Below are 18,404 nucleotides of genomic sequence, written 5' to 3'. Positions count from 1 at the left end.
CCGGACCCCACATTTCTGCCACAAGTACCGGAGCAGGGTCGACATGAAGTTGGACCCCTGGTCCGTTAAGACTTCCTTGGGGAACCCCACCCGGCTGAAAATGGTCAGCAGTGCATCTGCCACGGTGTCTGCTTCGATAGAGGACAAGGCCACCGCCTCGGGGTAGTGAGTGGCGAAATCTACCACCACCAGAATGTATTTCTTCCCTGACCGAGTCGTCTTGCTGAGAGGTCCCACTATGTCCATGGCCACCTTCTGGAAAGGTTCTTCTATGATGGGTAAAGGCTGCTTTCCCCTTGTCCCGGGCCTTCCCCACCCTCTGGCAGGAGTCACAGGATCGGCAGTACTGTCGGACATGGGTAAAGACCCCAGGCCAGTAAAAGTTCTGTAGCAGCCTCTGCCTGGTGCGCCGAATTCCCTGGTGCCCTGCGAGGGGGATGTCATGGGCCAGGTACAGGAGCTTGTGGCGAAACTTCTGGGGAACCACCAGCTGCCTCCTGATCCCCCATGACTCCACTTCCCCTGGGGGAGCCCATTCTCGGTACAGGAACCCCTTCTCCCACAGGAACCTCTCCTTGCAACCTCTCCTCATGGTCTGTACCACACTGAGGTCAGCCAGGTCCCTTGGCCTCCGCAAGGAGGGATCTTTCTGCAACTTGGCCTGGAACTCAGCAGCTGGGACAGGAATGGGGACCTGCTCTCTCTTACCGGCTGGGTCTGAGGCTGCAGCCTCTTTGAGCCATGTCCCTGGGCGTTCCTCCCCACCAGGTTAGGGTCCTGCGCCTTGGGCAGAGTACCTTCCCCGTTGTCAGGGCGCAGTGCCCTGCGCCGACTCTGACTACGGGTCATGACCAGGGCACCCCGGGCGTTGGTTGGCCAGTCCTCGAGGTCCCCCCCCATTAACACCTCCGTGGGCAAATGTGGGTGTACTCCCACGTCCTTGGGGCCCTCCTTGGCCCCCCACTTCAGGTGTACCCTCGCCACGGGCACCTTGAATGGGGTCCCGCTCACACCCAGCAGGGTCAGGTAGGTGTCGGGCACCATCCGATCTGGGGCCACCACCTTGGGCCGGGCCAGCGTCACCTCTGCGCCTGTGTCCCAGTACCCAGTGACCTTCCTCCCATCTACCTCCAGGGGAACAAGGCACTGTCTCCAGAGGGGCAGCCCCGTGCCCACCCTGTAAACCAAAAACCCTGAGCCTGGAGCATCCAGCCCCCCAGAGGAGCTGACCTGGGGCCCTCCTCCCTCCTTCCCAGGTGGTACGCTGCCAGCTCCCCTTTCCTGGGAATGTTGCCCCTCATCCGATTGGGTCTTTACCCAGTTAACCCTCTGCGGGTTGGGTCTGCTCGGTCTGTCCCTGAGCTTGGGGCACTGGGCCCGTATGTGGCCTCGTTGGCCACATTGATAGCAGCCCATGTCTCGTGGGTCCCCTCGAGTGGGTCGGATGGACCTGACGCTGGATGTTTCCCTTTGGTGGGGGTTCTCCATAGGCCCCTGCTGGGAGGTCCCATGGTGACTTTCTCTCTGCGTTGAGGCAGGCCTGCTCCTTCGAAACTCCTCCCTGTTATCTCCTGCCCGACTGTCCACAAATTGGTCGGCCAGCTGGCCTGCGTGCTGCGGGTTCTCCGGCTTCTGGTCCATCAACCACAGCCTCAGGTCGGGTGGGCACTGTGCATACAGGTGCTCCAGTATGAATAGGTCAAGCAGGTCCTCTTTAGTTTGGGCCCCAGCTGTCCACTTGCGGGCATACCCCTGCGCCCAGTTGACCAGTTGTAGGTCACCTCACGGGTTTTATGTTGACTCCGGAACCTCTTCCGGTACATCTCAGGAGTCAGCCCAAACTCGCGGAGCAGGGCCTGTTTGAACAGTTCGTAGTCCCCTGCCTCCACCCCTTTCATTCGGCTGTACACCTCCACGGCTGTGGAGTCCAGTAAGGGGGTGAGAAACGGGATCCTGTCTGCAGGGTCAACCCGGTGCAGCTCGCAGGCATTCTCAAAGGCCATCAGGAAGGTATCTATGTCCTCCCCATCCTTACGCTGGGCCAGGAAGCCCTTATCAAAGCTTTTTGTAGGCTTGGGTCCCCCCTCACTCACCGCAGCCGGGGCCCCGCTGCTCCTCAGCCGGGCCAGTTCCAGCTCATGCTGGCGCTGGTTCTCCTCGTGTTTACACTGGTTCTCCCGCTCCCTTAGTTCTTGCCTCCTTAACTCAAGCGCCTCCCTGTCATATTCCAACTGCATCCGTTCCAGGGACGGGGAGCTCCGCTGGGACGATCCCCTGCTGGCCGCTGGGGTCAGGGTGCCCTCAGTATTCACTGGGCTTCCCCCAACCCCTCCCCTAGGCATAGGTGGGCAGGGTCTTGGGATGTCCTCGGCAGCAGTCTGGCCCCTCCCAGCCATGTCAGGCCCCGGGGCCCACACTGCGTCTGCTGGGCAGCTTCCCTCTGGGACAGGGCTCGGTTCACCCAAGCGATCCTTCTCCTCCAGCTGGGCAATTAGCTGGTCTTTGGTGGACCTCCCAATGCTCAGCCCCCTCTGCCTGCACAGCTCCACCAGGTCTTTCTTAAGGTGCTTAGCATACATCTTCCTGCTGGCCACTCGCTGGCCTGTGCTCTCAGCTTCCCACCGGTTCCAGGGAGACCCCTCATGCACCAGTCCTTCTTCAGGTCACCCCCTCTCTGCCAGGGTCGAGCTGCAGACTCCTCCGCCCCTGGGACTGCTCCTGCACTCCCCTGGGGAACCCTGTTACGGCAAAGTCCTTCACTCTGGTCACACACTCCCAGGGGTTAATCGCCTCCTGAAATCGCCCCTTCGTTTTACTGCTCCCCAGTCACTTACTGCAGGAAGCGCCGGCCACGGGGTGCAGTACATCCCACCGCTTCCACCAGTTGTCAAGGAGTGTGGGGGAGTCCGGCCCTGCACCCCTCTTCCTGGGACTCACAGTGACTCTCAGCCAGCCAGTAAAACAGAAGGTTTATTGGACAACAGGAACACAGGCTACAGCAGAGCTTGTGGGCACAACCAGGACCCCTCAATCAAGTCCTTCCGGGGGTTCAGGGTGCTTGGATCCCAGCATAGGATTCCCTGAACTCCCACCACCCTGCCCCAAACCGAAAACTGACCCAACCCTCTCCAGCCGGCTCTCTGCCTTTGTCTAGCTTCCCGGGCAAAGGTGTTGACCTCCCCTCCCCCCTGCCTAGCTCAGGTTACAGGCTCAGGTATTGTCCATCACCCAAAGTCCTCCCCGACTCTCCCATCCCCCACACAGACAGTCCCCAGGATATCTCTCTGTCCCCCTAGGGTTTCTCCTTTTGCCTCTCTAAGCCCAGAGAGTGACTACCAGCTTTTACACTTCAACCTGTTTCTGCCCCCAACTTCCTGGCTTTATTCCTTAGCCAATTTCTTCCTCCACTGGGTTTGATCAGCCATGAGTCTCAACCAGAGATTGTAAGGTTAACTGGCCCTCTCTTTGCCACCTTAGGGCACATCTACACTTGCAAAGTTACAGTGCCTGCAGTTAACAGCACTGCTCAGAGAGTGCTGAAGGAAAACCACTGTTGTGTGTTCACACTGACAGCTGCCTGCGCAATAGCGTGTTCACACTTGCGGCTCTTGCAATAGCGGAAGGGGTCGCGGGGAATCCTGGGTCCTGTCCCAATGCCCCATGATGCATTGCTTTGCATCCCAGCAATCCCTGTTCTTCCATCCGCATTTAGTGCCATCTTTCACTGTTCCCGGATCCTGCTGTACACTGGGCATGTGGCTCTTGGGCACTTGGGGAGAGCCAGCACTCTAGGGTGGGCCTGATAATCATTCCTGTCCCCACACATTCCACAGGAAGTAATCATTATGGAACATATCTCGCTGCTGAGGGTGAGCAGGGAATCAAGGGAATCTCCAAGCCTGCAGCTTCCGCCCTGGTCCCTATGCGGCTAGCCTGTGTGCAGCAATGGTTCCCCCGCCATCCCCCGTCACCAGTGGTGAGCTTGAGCCGGTTCGCACGATCCAGTTGTTAAATTTAGCAGCCCTTTTAGAACCGGTTGTTCCAGGACAACCAGTTCTATTAGGGCTTTATTTAACAAAAGCTCCGGCCCAAGCTCACTTCCCCCTCCTCTCCTGCTCCGCCCCCCCTTCTCCTCCCCCTCCCCTGCTTCCCGCGAATCAGATGTTCGCGGGAAGCTTGAACAAGCAGCAGGCAGGCAGGTAAGCTGGGGCCCGGGGGGGAGGGGAGGTGCGGCTGGCTCAGCAGCTCCCGGTCCCAGAGCGCGGCTCCCTCCAGCCTGGTCCCGGCCCCGGCTGAGCGCCCCCAGCTTCGGCTCCACAGCTCCAGCCCGGCCCCCACGGTTGCAGCTCAGGCCCCGCGGCGCCGGTGCTGGTCCCGGCCCCCATGGTTGCAGCTCCGGCCCAGCTCGGGACCCGCAGCCCGCCCGCCCGGGAGTCGGGCCCCGCGGCCCGCCCCGTGCCAGCCGAGCGCTCCAGCCCAGCCCGGCCCGTGCCGCCCGGGAGTCGGGCCTCGCGGCTCCGCCGAGCGGCTCGAGCTCGCCCCGTGCCGCCCGGGAGTCGGGCCCGCGGCTCCGCCGAGCGGCTCGAGCTCGGCCCCGGTGTTGGCCCGGGGAGTCGGGCCCCGCGATTCCGGCCGAGCGGCTTGAGTTCGGCCCCGGTGCCGGCCCGGGGAGTCGGGCCCCGCGGTTCCGGCCGAGCGGCTCGGCCCCGGTGCCGGCCCGGGGAGTCGGGCCCCGCGGTTCCGGCCGAGCGGTGCCTGCTCTGGTCCAGCTGGGCTTGGGGAGTTGGGCCCCGCGGCGCCGGTCGTGGTCCTGGCAGAGTGGACCCGGTCCCGGCTCCAGGCAGTGTGGTAAGGGGGCAGGGAGGGGTGGGTTGTGGGGTTGGATAGGGGTCAGGGCGGTCAGAGGGCAGGGAACAGGGTGAATGAATGGGGGCAAGGGTCCCGGGGAGCAGTCAGGAAAGAGCAGGGGTTGGATGAGGTGGTGGGGGCACTCAGGGACAGAGAGAAGGGGTGGTTGGATGGGGTAGGGGTCCTGGGGGGCCATCGAGAATGAGAGGAGGGGTTGGGTGGGGCGGCAAGGGGCAGTCAGGGGACAGGGAAGGGGGGATGGGTCAGGGGTCCCAGGCGGTGAGTGTCAAGGAACATGAGGGGTTGGATGGGGCACGCCCCCCCGGGGGGGGGGGAGGAGGGAACCGGTTGTTAATATTTTGGCAACTCATCACTGCCCGTCACAGCAAAGTGACGCAGGAAAGTTACCGTTAATGGGGCAAGAAACAAAGCATCTCTGCCGAGGAGCCTGCGGCAGCAGATTGCCCAGTATCTCCAGAAGAGTTTCCTGGAGATCTCTGAGGGAGATTCTCGTGAAGTGACAGAGTGTATCAACAGCCTGCTCCACAGCTCAGACTAGGCATGAGGTGGGAGACAAGCCTGCTTTCTGCAACCCTCCCACCCCTAACAACTCACTTCAGCAATTTCCAAAATCAGATCCACTTACCAGGGGCCTCCTCTCCTGTTTGCACTTTGCCAAGATCCGACTGCTGTGACTTGCTAGGCTCCTCCGGGGTAGAAAAGAGCTCCTGACTGCATGCATCTCTGGCCTCAGAGTCATCTTCTGCCTCTGGGTCCCCCTCCCCCTCTTCATCCAAGATTGCCTCCTCCTGGCTCGGTCCACTCTTGACTGGCATGCAAGCCAACGAAGTATCCACAGGGGCCTTTGCAGTGGAGGTGAGGTTGCCACCGAGTATTGTGTCCAGCTTTTTGTAGAACCGGCAGCTCGTGGGCACAGCACCGGAGCGGCGGTTTGCCTTCTGCGCCTTATGGTAGGCATTCCGCAGCTCCTTCACTTTGACCCTGCACTGCAGTGTGTCCCGGTCATGGCCCCTTTCTGTCATCTAGATCTAGAAATCTGCCCATAGGTATCATAATTCCGATGGCTGGAGCACAGCTGTGACTGCACTGCCTCCTCTCCCCAAATGCCGATGAGGTCCAGCAGCTTAGCCTTGCTCCAAGCAGGAGATCACCTGGTGCGTGGAGCAGGCATGGCCACCTGGAACGATGCGCTGAAAACACTGCACACATCACCGAGCAAACAGGAAGGGGACTTTCAAATTTGCAAAGGAATGTCTGGGGTGGGGCTGACGGTTGGTCACCTGAGGGCGGGTTGGTCACCTGGAGGCCGCGACAACACAAGCCATGTTAAAGCGCTGCTGTGGCAGCACTTTAACGTTGCCAATGAAGACATGCCCTTAGAAGAAGATAGTGATTGTTTTTGTCTGTGTTTACCTATATCTTGTTAGAGGTTAACAATTTAACCAGACGGTTCCTGTTTGTCACTATGTTCTATTGATTCAAAGATCAAAAGGAGATGTTAACATTTAGATAAACTGTGAATGTAGTAAATATCATTGTCTTTATTTCTCTTTGAAGTTTGTAGTAAACTACCTGTAAATGGCAGGAGATGGGCAGTTGCCTTATGGTAATCCGTGCAGCTAATTACTGGTGGTGCTTAGGAAATAGGTCTTACTTCAAAGCCATGATGGTCACCTATTATTCACTTAGGCTATGGCTACACTTACGGTTTGCAGCGCTGGTAGTTTGCAGCGCTGGTCATCCAGCTGTGCAGGGCCAGCGCTGCAGTGTGGCCACACTGACAGCTACCAGCGCTGCAGTGTGGCCACATTGGCAGCATTTCCAGCGCTGTACTGAGAGGTGCATTGTGGGCAGCTATCCCACAGAGCACCTCATCCCGTTTTGGCGCCGTTTTGGCGCTGAGTATTGTGGGAAGGGGAAGGAAGTGTGTGGGTCATTCCGCTTCCTGTTCCAACGCCCCGTGGTGCATCGCTTCACTTCCCAGCTGTCTCAGTTTCGCCGTCCACGTTTCTTGCCATTGTGAGTTCAGCACGCTGTGAAATGGAGCCTGAGCTGCTGAGGAATTTGCTGCTGACTGTCGCCAGCACATCACGTTTGGCAGTTGAGCTATTCCTCCTTCAGCTCCAAAGTGACAGTGAGGAGTCCGATGATGATATGGATTTTCCTAAAGCGGGTGACATGAAAATGCTTGTGGCGGTAACGGAAATGCTCAGCACCGTGGAACGCCGCTTTTGGGCTCGTGAGACAAGCAGTGAGTGGTGGGATCACATTGTCATGGAAGTCTGGGATGACGAGCAGTGGCTGCAGAACTTTTGTATGAGAAAAGCCACTTTCATGGGACTGTGTGCTGAGCTCGCCCCCACCCTGCGGCGCAAGGACACAAGATTGAGAGCTGCCCTGACGGTGGAAAAGCGGGTGGCTATTGCAATGTGGAAGCTGGCAACTCCAGACAGCTACCGGTCGGTCGGGAACCAGTTTGGGGTGGGAAAGTCGACCGTTGGAATCGTGTTGATGCAAGTTTGCAGGGCCATTAATCGCATCCTGCTGAGGAGAACCGTGACTGTGGGGAACGTGCAGGACATTGTGGATGGCTTTTCAGAAATGGGTTTCCCTAACTGAGGAGGGCAATAGATGGACGCATATTCCTATTCTGGCACCACCCCACCTAGCCTACGAGTACATTAATCGCAATGGGTATTTCTCTATGGTTCTCCAGGCGCTTGTGGATCACCGTGGGCGTTTCATTGATATTTACACAGGCTGGCCTGGAAAAGTGCATGATGCACGCATCTTTCGGAACAGTGGCCTGTTCAGGAAGATGCAGGAAGGTACATTTTTCCCAGACCGAAAGATCACAGTAAGGGACGTTGAAATGCCCATTGTGATCCTTGGGGACCCCGCTTACCCATTAATGCCTTGGCTCATGAAACCATATACAGGGAAGCTGAACAGGAGCCAGGACCGTTTCAACTACAGGCTGAGCCGATGCCGAATGACTGTGGAGTGTGCTTTTGGCCGTTTAAAAGCTCGCTGGAGATGTCTATATGGGAAGCTAGACTTGGGGGAAAGCAGCATCCCTGCGGTTATATCCGCGTGCTGTACCCTCCATAATATTTGTGAAGGGAAGGGTGAAGCATTCAGCCAGGCATGGACCAACGAGGTGCAAGTCCTGGAGGCTGAATTTACACAGCCAGACAGCAGGGCTACTAGAGATGCCCACCACAGGGCAACAAGGATTAGGGATGCCTTGAGGGAGAAATTTGAGGCTGAAAGCCAACAGTAATGTTTTTTTGCCTTGACCAGGAGTGACGTGCACTGGTTACAGTGCTTTTAAGTGCCTGTGTTTTCCTTGATGTTTGTTACCTGTGTTTTCATTGCGGTTTGTTATCTTTCACTTTATGCAATAATAAAAACTGATTCATAATCAAAGAAATCATTTATTTAAAAAAAAGGAAGTACACGGGCAGGGGGGTTGGTTGTTGAACTGTACATTCATAGTTTTTCATATGTACTGCCAGGAGTGCTGTGCACCTCAGGATTGTACTGTTGCATGGTGATGGGGGTTGAGTGCAGAGGGTAAGGGTCGTAGTTCTCTGGGCTCATAGGTGACCGTACAGGTGTCGGGGGCAGCTGGTGATGGTTTAGGTAAGAACCTGGATGCTGGGGAACGGGACTTGGAGCTGACATTGGTGCATAGGGGAAAGAGGTTTGGGAGGGTGGGGGTTTGGCACGGTAGTGCTCTGCCTGCATTGCTACCATTGACTGCATACAGTCTGTTTGGCGCGCAATGAGGTTTATAAGCTGCCTCGTGGTTTTCTTCAGCGTCAACGCCTTTCTCCTGCTTTCTGTTTGCCTCCAGTGATGCATCTTTTCTCTCCATTCCTGCGCATTTTTATTCTCTGTTGCACACTGGTTCATAACTGCCTTCACGAGTTCTTCTTTGCTCTTGTTCGGTTTCCTCCTCAGGTTTTGCAGCTTTCTTTCAGTCACTGATAAGACTGGCCCAGGACTACTCAAGGTCACTGTAAAAATGCAGCAAATGATACATTTTAAGAGAGCTTCCATTGTGTATAATCTGAAGTTATTTTAAAGTCTCACAAGCATTCCTCACACATTTCAGCAACTGCTAGAGAATTCACAGCCTCCCAGAAATGGTAATGGTAATTAACCCTGGGGTTTCCTTCCGCGGTGTGCTCGAGCAGGGTGCTGCTGCTTTGTTAAACGCAGCACCTCCATCTCCCTCAGGAATTAACCCTGGGGTTTCCTTCCGCGGTGTGCTCGAGCAGGGTGCTGCTGCTTTGTTAAACGCAGCACCTCCATCTCCCTCAGGAATTAACCCTGCGGTTTCCTTCCGCGGTGTGCTCGAGTTGGGGAAACCAGCACTGAAACACTCCCTCCATTTCCCACAGGAGTTAATACTGGAAGATATCTCCCTTCTGCGGGTTACCAAAGAAGCAAGGGAGGGTCTCCTACAACAATGCGGATTCCGCCCGGGTCCTTATGCAGCATGCCTCTGTGCAAGCATGGTTCCCCCACCCCTCCTGGAACAGTGGCGCGGACGCGTTAGCCTGAATGGGACAGGGACCACAATGGCTCTCCCTTTAAACTTGGTCACGCGAATTGCCTATGCTCTTGCAGAAACTTTTGAAGAGATTACAGAGGCAGATTACTGCGACGTGATAGACCACATCAATGGGATATTCCATGTCTAGGCATGCAGGCATGCAGCCATACCATCCCCCCTCCTCTCCCAAAACCTTTGCATTGCAATAAATGCTGCTTACCTGGGACCTGCTCCTGTGATTCTTCTGCACCAAGTTCCAGGGGCTGCGACTGGCTAGCTTCCTCCTGGCTTGAGAAGAGCTCCTGACTGCATGCCTCCTGAGACTCCGGGGTGTCTTCCCCCACCACAGTAGCCTCACTGTCTGCCTCCCCCCGCCCTCCTCTACCGGCTCTGAATTGTCCATCGTGGTCCTTGGATTTACAGAGGGGTCACCCCCATAAATCGCATCCAGCTCCTTGTAAAACCGGCAGGTCGTGGGGGCACTGCCGGATCTGCGGTTTCCCTCGCGTGCTTTGCAATAGGCACTCCGCAGGTCCTTTACTTTTACCCTGCACTGCACCGCGTCACGCTCATGGCCCCTTTCCATCATGGCTCTCGATACCTGGGCAAAGGTATCATAATTCTTACGGCTAGAGCGCAGCTGTGCCTGCACAGATTCCTCCCCCCAAACACTGATGAGGTCCATCAGCTCGCCATTGCTCCATGCTGGGGCTCGTTTGCCACGTGGAGGCATGGTCACCTGTAAAGATGCACTGATTGCATTCCATACCTGGCTGAGCAAACAGGAAGGGGATTTTTAAAATTCCCGGGGCATTTAAAGGGCGGGTCACCTGAGGCCAGGGAAGTAGAGTCTGACCTGATGAGCAGAGTGGCTGAACAGGCATTCTGGGATACATCCTTATACCCTGGAGGCCAATCACAGCGCTGGTGTGTGGCCACACTTGATGACCAGCGCTGCAGCACCAGCGCTGGAATCCTTATTCCCCATGCCGAGAGGGGTGTTCGGCCAGCGCTGCAGCCAGGGAGTTGCAGCGCTGGAAGTGCCTTGCAGGTGTGGCCACTTACTAATTGCAGCGCTGGTGGAGGCTTTCCAGCGCTGCAAATCGCCAGTGTAGCCATACCCTTACTGTCAGGAGGCTGTCAGTAGCCTTCCAGAGATCTATAAAAGAACGCTAGGGCCCTGATCCTGTTATCTCAGATCTGCCTAAGCTTCGTCAGGGGAATGGTTCACCCTGATATTGGACATTGGACTTTAAGCTATGGAACTAATTCTGAAAGAACTCTTTGTAACTCTAAAGCTCACCACCTCTACTATGAAGCCGACCTAAGAATTTTATTCATGTCGGTATGTCTAATGATCTTTTAACCAATAATCTCTCTTTTCTTTTTAATAAATCGCAGTTTAGTTAATAAGAATTGGCTGTATTTGGGTAAGATCTGAAATATTCATTGACCTGGTGGTTAAGTAGAACTTTATATATGATTAACAAGATTTTCAGTAATCCCTATCATATTTGACTTGGGTGTCTGGGTGGGAGCCTAAGGCTGGATTGCTTTAAGGTAACAGTGTTTTTGGCTTCTGGGTAACCAGTAAGGTATTGTAGAAGCTGTTTTGTTGCTGGCTTGGTGAGTCTAATTATTAGAATAATCACCAGTTTTGGGGATTGTCTGTCCATTAATTGCAGTCATAGGTGCCGACTTCTAATGGCACCGGTGGGTGCTTGACCCCCCTCTATCCCTAGCCCCACCCCGACTCCACCCTCTTGGAATTGTTTGGGGAAGAAGCTAATGAGGTTAAACCGAGGCGCGATTATTGCTAGTTGAAAACTTTTGATTATATCCTTAAATTCCTGGGTGAATTGTGGTGAGGAGTCATCTTTGAATGTGGTGTCAGAGGGTTGCCGGTTGGCCTCACCGATGTAGTCATCATGGTGATACCAGTCAGCTCTGTGTTTTTGGGGAACCAGGCCACAGTATCTAGCCTGTCTGACTCATGAAAGACACCGCCCCCCACCCCCACCCCCAGTCTCTGTTTGAACCAAAACCAATCAGAGAAAAGGCTTGCAGAGAGCAGTGAAGGGTGTTGAGAGATACAACTAGACCCCTCCTGACAAGGGTGACAAGATTAAGACATCTCCATTAGCATACCGAATGGAGAACAGAGAACCGCACTCAACTCTGGGACCAGAAAAGCAGGGAAGCACTGCATCATGGGGAATCTCTGCTCCAGATGCTAATGAACCTATGCCTACACACACCCAGCTCAGCAGTTATCAGACCAATTCTAGTAATGAATCCTTGATTGATATCCAAAATACTGAAGCAGCTTAATTGCATTGTGAGCTCCCTGGAAGAAAACACCACCTATAGCCAAGAGTGATCAGCTCCTATTGTCTAGCCTAAAGAAAACCCTTGAGTCATCAGTTTACCCATAAACAAATCTGGTGTTCTCCCTTGAACTATTGTTGTTTCTCTACAAAAACCCCTACCCACGCTCAAGTAAGTGTTCTGATGCCTGGATCCAAACTCTGCATCAGTTCCACTGGGACTCCATCTCCTGACTGATCGTGCTGGGGGCTCTGCCTGTCTCCAGCAATCAGGGCCCTTAGCTACCACCATTACCTAGGAACCCCGAACAATTCAAGCCTCCTGGAGTGGAAACCCCACCCAGGTCAAACCTCTTTCTCTCTTTCTGTTTTCCTTTCTACCTCAGGTATTAACCTTTAATAATGTATGTTATGTTGGTTTAGGCTCCTTATGTAGTTATCACTATTATCCAATAAATAACTTATGGTTAAGCTGGTTGCTTACCTTCCTCTCTCTCTGAACTTTACTCTTTTGTGTTTTTTGTTTCCCCATTTACTCTGCAGCAACGCTCCTCTTACCTAGGCTAAAGAGCCCTGTAGCGCCCAAAAATACTGTGGGGTTTGCTCATCAAGTGGAGGGAGAGATAGCTCAGTGGTTTGAGCATTGGCCTGCTAAACGCAGGTTTGTGAGTTCAATCCTTGAAGGGGCCACTTAGGGATCTGGGGCAAAAATTGGTCCTGCTAGTGAAGGCAGGGGGCTGGACTCAATGACCTTTCAAGGTCCCTTCCAGTTCTAGGAGATTGGTATATTTCCAATTATTACCTTTACCAGTACAATTGTGATGTGAAAGTGGGGATAGGGATAGGGATGTGCTGAACCTGTGGCATATAAGGGTGGCAGCTGAAAGTGCTGCTTGTCCCAGCCTATTGAGTACAGGGACATATAAGGGGGTCAGCTTGAGAGTGCTGATTGACCCGGTGCACTCAGACTTGCTCTGTTAATGTATGTGTGTGTTCATCCGACTCTGGGTCTGGAGGGACCTAGCCCTGGGGAACCTAGGTCCTACAGGATAGCTCCAGTGGGAGGTGACTTGCATAAGGGAGAAGTAGAGCTCTGTATGAAAACACACGTGACACAAGCAGTACAGCAATAGAATTACAGACACCCCCCCCCCAAAAGAGTAACTAATAAATGAGCATACCCCAACATAACAGGCAAATCTGGTAACAGTGGTTGAGAATTATGATGGTACCTCTGTTGTCCGCTAGTTTGATCACTATCTGGTGGTCAGATTTCATGGATGGTACAGCTGTCCCCTCAGAGATGGAGAGATTGTGGTGGATGGCAGAGATGACTCGTACCTACCGATGGCGAGGGGGAGGCAGAATGAGGGCAGCAGATGTTACTGAGCATACTGGGCAGTGTCACCTAAATTGCTTGATTCATCTACTGCAAGACATGTATTTGGCGGCTTTTTTTTTTAATCAGAAAGCAATGCTGAAGCAATTCTTGTACATTACCTCCAATCTTCGCAGTACCGTGGAATCAGACAGGGGAACTTGCCTTCACACAGTTCACAACGTCATATTTGTTTTCAGCTCCAACAAAAAGCTCTTCTACGATTTCCAATGGGCACTCCTTCACAAGCTTGGCATCCAGGAAAGGCCTTTTCTTTTTAGCTAGAATCAACATTATCCGAAGCGAAGTGGCTGTTTCTTTTTCCTGTACAGTCGCTGATGTCCTGCGAATGAATTTGAAGTGTGATCCGAAGACTTCAGATTTTCAATTTTGTCACGTTTTGCAACACTGCCAAGAGGATAGGCCCCGCTGAAGTTACTGTGCTTTGATTCAAAGTGGCACCTCATGTTGATCACCTTACACACAGAGAGTGATTTGGCATATTAAACACAAAGGATTTGCATTTAAATGAGATGGCATAATAAAAGGAAAATCAATTGTCCAGTTTGGATTAAAAGCTCAGTTTTCACTGTCTACTTTGCAACATTTACTCCTGCTCACATTCATTTTTGGCTCTATTTCCATCACTAATGAAAAAATGGGTGGTGTCTTAGTTCACTCTTATCCAGTGCTATCATGAGAACTTAAGATCGAGTAAGCATTTTTTGCCCCGGCACCTCTAGGCTTGGCAGTTCATAACCCAGGCACCTCTGGGTTCCCACCCAGCAGCCAATGCCACCCTTACTTCTGCCTTGCAGCTGGCAGTGATGCTGCCTTCAGAGCTGGGTGCTCGATCAGCAGCCACCACTCTCTGGCTGCCAAGTCAGTGCTTAATTTGTGCCGGGGCTGAGCTGTGGCACCTCTTTCATTATAAATTAAGAACTGCCAGTAAGTTACTTGGTAAGGAAGTCGCAGGCAAATGATAGGCAGCACATCAATATTCATGAATTTAATTATAAACACAAGCCCACGGGCTGCCTATAGAGTATCACTACCCTAGACCTTCATCATCACCTCACCCTCCCCCAGGCTTCTCTCCCTTCTGCTCTAGGAAAACACCATTTGTTATGAGTAAGTAGCAGGTTGTTATAGAGACTGAAACCAAGCCATAGCCGCTGACCTGAATACATAAACTAAACCAGGGTAATAAAGGCAGGGAGGGATAGCTCAGTGGTTTGAGCATTGGCCTGCTAAACCCAGGGTTGTAAGCTCAATCCTTGAGGCGGCCACTTTAGGGAACTGGGGCAAAAATTGGTCCTGCTAGTGAAGGCAGGGGGCTGGACTCAATGACCTTTCAAGGTCTCCTCCAGTTCTAGGAGATTGATTGGTAACCTCTGATTATTAAGGCTCAATTACAAGTCACATTGCATTAGAGGATCTGTTTATGATACAGCTTTATGTTGTAATGTAGATGGAATCTTAGTTGTGTTCCTGAACGGCACTGAAGCCTTGGCCATGTCCAAGAACGAGTAAAGGTCATCTGTAAATACTTAGCACTGTTTCAGAACACAGTTAAGGTCCCATCTAAACTACAAAATGGAATACATTTTAATTGGAATGAGGGACGACTATTGTATCTGGATCCCTTAATATGGTGCTGTTTGTAGTGTAGATAGGTGCTCATGCTGCCTGCATAAATACATTTCCTACTGGCTGCTTATACAGTTTTGTTTGTATAATGGGAAACAATAAGTGAAACAGAGAGAAACCTTTTGATTTAGGGTTTGTCTACATGCAGTTTAGTATTGTTTTATCTATGTCAGTTTAGAAACTGGTCAAGGAACAGGAGGCTAGAAAATGTACAAAACAAACACACAAACTAGAATCTTTTGTGTTCTGGAATTGTTAATGTCTCCTTACCTCTGGCTGCCCTGTCATGCATAAAGAGCAATAATAATACTGGATGATGAAGTAGTTCTTAGCCTTTCCCATGCCCTTTAATGTTGTCACAACAGAAAAACAGCTTGGGGACACCACATCTATAAAGCTGTAGTTTCACTGATTCCAAGACCAGAAGGGTCTACTGAGATCATGTAGTCAGGCCTCCGGTATAACACAGGCCAGAGAATGCCCACAAAATAATTCCTGTGTCAAATAGAGTACCTTTTAGACACTATATACAAAAGGATGGTGATCATCACCACCCCAGACCTGGATGTGTCCATCAGTTTGAGAGCACTTGTGGACTAGTACATTTCATAGCCAATGCACTTTATACACATTCATTTTTCAATAACAAAAATATAGTATTGATGCCAAACACTGCAGTAACTTGTAGTGCTCTGCACCATTTCTGTAGAATAACTAGTACTTTTGATAGATTCTTGCAGCATGTGGCATATTCAGATTCTTTAACTATAGGGGAATTGTATAGATTTTTCATTTTATAGCAGCTATATTTATATGATAGAAGGTTAGGTGATTAATCAGTTCTGACTTTTGAATCTTAGCCTAATAAACAAGACAGGCTGGAGTGAGTTATTTTTATAGCCATGTGACAAGATATACTGATGTTCAGTTTGAACATTCTCAATATAGAAAAAGGACCGTAGGAGAGAAAAAAAAATAGATGAAGGCCACCAGAAGCATTCGATCGAAGTTAATGGCATTTACCAGGGACAGTGGCTTTGGTAAGTATTTTCCACTGCTATGTCTGTCATTTTTCTGGATTTTATAGAACATTTTTATATCACTGTTTTGCATTTAGGTTTAATGTTTTGTTCATTAAATCACAAAAGTAATAAAAACCAAATGATCAAAATTTCTACAGCAGTGCAGGAATAGGCCTAATGTACAATACTATAATTTAGCAAACATCTTGATTGACTATTAAAATCCACATTAAGATCAGAACTGGAATACAGAAGATGTGGTCTTCTGAAAGCTTCATTTACTATAGTGGAGAGGAAGCTGCTGCTGCAACTCAGCAAAATTATTAAAAATAAAAATACAAAACACCCTTGCTCTAACGGTGATAGATCCAGACTAAACTAAACACCAGAGGTTTCAATTTATTTGCCTATTTTATCAGTAACTTGGACAGAGTGAAAATTGTTGGCCTTTTTTGCTCTATGAACAAATGGTGATGAGGCCATACGTAGAGAAATCTAGATGAGTAGAGAAGGTCTGATAGAAGGATAAAATGACTTTTTTCTTATTACCTTAGAAATATTAAATACATTCTTAACTTCCCTGTTTTGGTCTCTTTGAAGGACCAAAGAACTAGGATGGAAGCATTTTCCCCACACCCACTTGATGGAAATTTAACAAAGAGGTCATTCTTCCCAACTGTTTGCTAGATACGAGTTAAAAAGCAACTAAACAAAATAAAGTATTCAACAATCTGCCTAGACATCCCTTCCCTTTGCAATTGCCCAGGTTTCACTTCCTTGGGACTCATGTCATGATCCTAATAGTTTTCAATTCTTCCAGGAGGAAGAGGGTAACAAGACCTGAATCTCTAGCAAACAGCAGCAACAGAGCAGAAAAATTATATTGACAAAACCTTTCAACTTCTTTATACATCGTAAAGAAAGAAAAGAACTCCCCTCCCATTTTGGGTCATCTTTACAGCAAAAGGCTCTGGAGACATTAAAAAAAATATTGAAAAATTATTTTCAAACACAATATACTTTGCCTTCCAACTTAATTGCTTTGGCTTGTGAATTCCTTTTATTGCCTAGAAGTTTTCACCCCTTGATTATATTTGTTTGAAGTTTGAACATTTAAAACTGAATGCATTTCTCTCTGCTTATGTACACCATGTACAAATGGCTTTGTGTACTTGGCTGATGGAATCTAGCTTTCAAAATAATGCATAATCATTCATTATCTTTGGCACCCACATCTGAAAAATTTGGCCTGAAGCAACTTGCTAAAAACTGCATAGGAAGTTAGCGCCAGAGCAATGATTAGAACTCAGGCGTTGCTGGCTCTTTGTCCGAGGCATAACACCAGAGCATGCCCTCAGTATCTTTTTGTTTTGTTTTTTTAAATGTCTACAGCCTTCTTGCTTTGTTTGAGTTACAATCTGCATTTACCAAGACAAAACAAAAAAAACCTGTGACATACAAATTACATGTTTCTAGCAAGATTAGTTGTAAAGTGCTCTATTATTGTCACCTAAATAATCACCCATTTGGAGTTTAGAATGGTTCAATTAGAAATAATATCCATATCAATTCTGACTAAGGATAACACTGCACTTGCACTTCAGAATGTAAATTCAGACAGAACAACTTGATTGCTTTGTCAGGCACTGCAAAATGAGAGAAGGTTTAGAAGACACAAGGCACTGGTAGGAGAAAGTTGCTTCTCTGAAAGGTCAGTAAAAAAGGTTCTCAATGAAAAAGAAGTTAATTTGACTGATTGATTGTTACAGATTTTCATTCACATGTCATCTTTTGTTAGTCTTAAATATTCTACCCTTACCTAAGATGTTGATCTTTTCAAGCTATCTTCAGTAAATGTGAAATGTTCCCTTCAGATGACTGGTCAACTAACCAGTGTAACAATATCCACAAAACAGTGTATTCTTCTGCTCAACCCCAGTCTCATGTCAATCATTGGTCTGAAATGTGACAGATCTTTATAACAAGTTTTACACTTACAGCATCTCTGAAGAATGCAGAGCGCTTTATAAATATTTATTTAGCCTAAATGAGATGCCTGAGACAATTATTTTACAATTGGTTAAAACTGATACAAAAGTAAAATATGCAGTGTAGTTGTAGCTGTATCTTTCCAGGATATTAGAGAGACAAGGTGGGTGAGATAATAGCTTTTATTGGCCCAACTTCTGTTGGTTTGATAGCTTCTCTCTCTCACCAACAGAAGTTGGTCCAATAAAAGATATTAACTCACCGCCATTGTCTCACATAAGTCTCTCATATGTGATCTTCTCCAACATCAAAAAGCAAGTTAATGAAAGTCAGACCCTGAGTTCTGAGTCTCAGCTCCCTCGTGTAGACCACAGGATGTACAGAATGGCCAAAGAGATGTAGATCCAATTTTTTTGCAATGACAACTGGTTTTGTGTGCCCCACTTCAGACCCTCAGCCTCAGTACAAATGAGCACCTGCAGTTACCACTGATTTCATCTGAAGTTGTGGGTGGTCAGCACTGCAGAAAATGTTGACTTTTTGGGGTCAGATTTTGGGTGTCTTGGGTCTGATTTCACAAATGCTGAGCACCCACAGCTCCCATT

This window comes from Mauremys reevesii, linkage group 1 (genome assembly GCF_016161935.1).
Source record: "Mauremys reevesii isolate NIE-2019 linkage group 1, ASM1616193v1, whole genome shotgun sequence".
NCBI classification, from domain to species: Eukaryota; Metazoa; Chordata; order Testudines; family Geoemydidae; genus Mauremys; species Mauremys reevesii.
This window is presented reverse-complemented; position numbering follows the sequence as displayed.